Below are 4,214 nucleotides of genomic sequence, written 5' to 3'. Positions count from 1 at the left end.
TCGAAGCCAAAGCCAGAACATTGCAATAGATCTTTGTCACAAATGACTTGCACATGCTGAGGGGAGACATCTTGAAACTCCCCAGAAACCTACCAAAATGCATTACAATTACAATTACAATTAAATCCATATAAGCTAAATTGATTGTGAAAAGTAGCCCATACAGTCACATTTCAGGTCCCAATTCTAACCGCAGATATAGCTAAAGGAGAATTACAATGCAGTTTTCTCAGAAGTTATTAGACACTATATTGGTTGACCATTTGTGAGAACAGTAATTAGAGTCTAAGGATCCATCTCAAAGAGGTATCTGAATCGATCTCCTCCCCTCACCCATGCATCTGCCACTGCATCATCGCTTCTTCCCTTTATTGCCTCTCATCTCTTCCACCATGAGTGTAATTGAACTCATTCTCCAAATAATCAACATCATCTTCTTCCTCGTCACCTTCCACTCTTGGAACCCCTGTGGCAAAACACCCAATATTAAATACAACTATCAGTTACTACCCAGACGCTGCTAGGAAGACAACCAACTGGACTAAAATGCCCCTAATCTAGATCTACAGAAATGCCACCATAATTTGTGAAATATATCCTTTGTGCAATGTGGGGCTTCCATGTCTTGCTAAAAACCAAAACAACAAAAAACAAAAATATATATGCTGACCTTTGTGTCTCTTGTATTTGGTCTTGCATTGAGGACAAGACTGGTTTCCATCCTTATGCTCATATTCATAGCAAGGCCTACAAACTGGGAATCCAAACTCATTGCACGCCACAAATAGCAACCCATTTGCTATCACACCAACATTATCTCCACAAATTTCCCATACTTTGGCCACTCAAGTGCTTCAGAGGCTTCACCTACACACTAATAAACACATAGTCTCAATTACACAAACCAAACAAGCAAAAGTTGAAAAATCAAATCTACAACTTGGGCCACTCTTCTCTGCGCTGCTCTGTTGAATCAGAGAGACCATTGATAGCCTAATATAGGATCATGTTAGGGTTTTGACCTAGTCAACCATTCATCAGTCTTTAAGTCATGGGATCTGAGTTTGTAAATCCTGTAAGCTTGCATCATATTAGCATTATTATTGAATACCAAAAGAGAAGGCCGATTGAGCTGTCTTATGTGCTCATGATAATTGTTCCATTCTCATTAAATTGCACTGTCAGCTTATTGTGTTTATTTTTATTCTGTTTTAAGTCTCAGCTCAGTTCAGCTTGGACTTTTGGGAACCCAACCGCCATAATTTTGCTAAGGTATTATCGGACCAAAAATCAACGCAATGTCATTTCTTAATTACAATCACAAGCCCAACCCCTATCAGGGGTTCTCTAGAAAAAGTTCTAATGTAGGATTGTTTTCAAATGAAAATATGAAGTGGGTACTCTGATAACTAAAATGAAATGTCCAAAGTTAATAAATTTTCAGATCTAGGTCCAAAATTTTCCATTTAGCATTACCTCTAGTTAATACCTAACCTAAGAACTGGAAACCGGGGCTAGATATGTTACAAAACAATGGGAGAACAACCTCAAACTCTACAGAAGCAGCAGAGGGATTAATGTTGTTCTGCTAAGCTTCCCATTTCTCAAATCTTTAAAAGTAAATGAAATCATAGGAATCCCAGATCTATTAACAATCTAAGCTTAATGCCTTATGAAAATCCAAAAGGATACAAGACAAAATTTGGATCCAAAAGAGAAAAAAGATAAATTCTAGTAACTTACACCAATATCTCCATCGTGGCGAATCAAAACCAACTCATTCCTCTTGTGAGTAGTCATACTAGCATTGGCCTCCATAGTGTGACTCTCGGGTTAATCTCCCGATCTCAATGCTTTTGTTTTATGCAATCTTAATGCTTTTGTTTTATGCAATCTCAAGCAATGTTTCAAACTAATAAAAAAAATTGCAGTGGTGGGCAGAACCCATATCCACATTGCACTCAACAACCCCAGCTCTACACCAAACTATGATTAACCTTGAGACCCCTTCTATTCCCAATACCACTTCATAAAATGAACCAAAATATGTCCGACACTTCTCGTGAATTAGAAAAACAATTTAAAAAACCAGAAAATTTAGGCTCTTCGCTTGTGGGTCCACAAATCCTTCTCATTAATGATTTATATATGATTATTCAGATTAATTATAACTTTAATTTACGTGTTTTTAAGAAAAATTATATATTAATAAATTTGTTAAATTAGCATATTAAAATAATTTAAAAAAATATATATGTTTTATTTCTTGTTCTAAATTATGATTATAGTTAATATATGAAAATTTAACTCATTTGCATTTTATGAATTAAATCATAATTTTGATTAATATGGGATAATTATACATAAAAAGAAATCTAAAATAAGTCATGCTTTTTTTTTTCAATCATGCTTTTACTAAATATGTCATATTTTCAATCATGTTTTTACCAAACATGTCATATTTGTAATTTAATTTTGATTAGTATGTGATTATTATACATTTAATATTTTTCAAAAATAAACCATACTTTAATTTTTATTTTCAATCATGTTTTTACCAAACCTTTCATATTTTCAAATTTTTTACCAAGCATCTCATATTTGTATTTGAGATTTATTGGCAAACACATTTTTGAGTTTAGTTCATAGCCCTAACTAATGATTTATATTTGCATGTACAACCTTCTTGTAAAATTGTGAACACCTTATCCCATTAATTTTAGGTTGTAATTTTAGTTAGCACACTCTACTTGTGTATTAAAATTTTTAAGGATATACACATTATCTTCTTCATTTTAGACCATAATGATCATTAATATGTCAAATTTACATAAAACCCTATTAATAAGTGAAAGCCCCATTCCTAAAAGACTTATCATACTCCCGTTTTAGGTTACGACCCTAGCCAACACATTGGCATTGAATATAAAACATCTTTGTAAATCTATATCAAAAATCTTAATTAATATAAAAATATTGTAAAACTCCATTATTAAAACAATTATAATATTTCTTTATTTTTAAGTCACAACCCTAACCAACACATTCGAATTGCATATAAAATGCCATTATAAATTCATTAGCAAAATGGGTGGAGAGGATAACATCCCAGTGTGACAATTACTAGGTCATTCTACTAGGAGACAGAGAGATTTGAAATCAAGATCCCTTCCTAAATAAAGTAATGTTTAACTAAGTGAGCTAGTGCCAATTGTAAGACAATAGAATAAGGACTCAACCAATTAAGTTAACCCTTAAGGTTAACTGAATGGTTAAGACAGGACATTAACTCCCTCTCCACCTAAGTTCAATTCCTTGAAATGACATGTTAAGCATGTTGTGATGAGGTTAGAGGAATAGGCGGCCCCAGGGAGTTACTATGTTTGTGGTCAATACGAGACGTCTCAACTCTTGCTAAGTCATATATTCCTAGTATATTCATCTTATAGGTAGATCATATATACTCTTAGTGGTATAGTGGCAGTTGGAAGGTTTAATCCTAGGGCTAGCCTAGATCACACCAATGAGTTACTCATCCACTGTGGTAAAAAAAAGAAAAACAAGCATCATCATTATGAATTACCCTTGATTGAGGTGAGAGTTGAGAGGAGGAGCACGATGGAATTCGCACCACCGCCACACAATTATTGAAGGTACAGTGAGGGTGGTGGCATGATCACCCCTACACAAACCTTATCACGCATAAGATGTTAGGGAAATTAAGTCATAGAGAAAGAGGGTATTTTGTGTATTTGGATTTGAATCTGTTCAGACTTGTAGCAACTGGAAAACTTGTTTCCTCCATAGGATTTTGATGGAATAGGCATCTCTCAAAGGAAGTTCTCGGAAATGGAAGTTGAACCAAGGCTCAGGAAGTTGAAGGTGTGACGCCTCCTCTCCTTCTCAGTCCTTGCTCGTATATTCAAATTGTCTTCCCTATGAGTTCAATACATTCTGTGATATATTGTGTTTTGTATATAGTTGGGGATTGTTGGTCCAGAAAAGACATTATGGACTAATGCAAAGTTTAGCCCTCCTATGAATGGATGGGATAGGGTTCAACCTATTTCCTACATATTGGGGGTCGGAAGGCCTCTCGACGGGAAGCCCCTGACTGATTTTACTAATCTCGACTACCCAGGAGCTTGGAAACCTTGGGATATGAATACTTCCCAGTTTTTTATAGAAGACAAGATAGAGGCTTACGTTTCTAA

General features: G+C 34.9%; 1 pseudogene; it reads right to left on the bottom strand.

Moving 5' to 3' along the window:
- Window positions 1–368: 368 nt before the first annotated feature.
- On the bottom strand, window positions 369–1,818 carry LOC149192525 (putative cellulose synthase A catalytic subunit 1 [UDP-forming] pseudogene; annotated as a pseudogene).
- Between the last annotated feature and the right edge of the window lie 2,396 nt (window positions 1,819–4,214).

The sequence above is a fragment of the Pinus tabuliformis genome, chromosome 2_2, assembly GCF_031772625.1.
Source record: "Pinus tabuliformis cultivar Carrire ecotype Pingquan chromosome 2_2, CPIR1, whole genome shotgun sequence".
Lineage (NCBI taxonomy): Eukaryota > Viridiplantae > Streptophyta > Pinopsida > Pinales > Pinaceae > Pinus > Pinus tabuliformis.
This window is presented reverse-complemented; position numbering and strand designations above follow the sequence as displayed.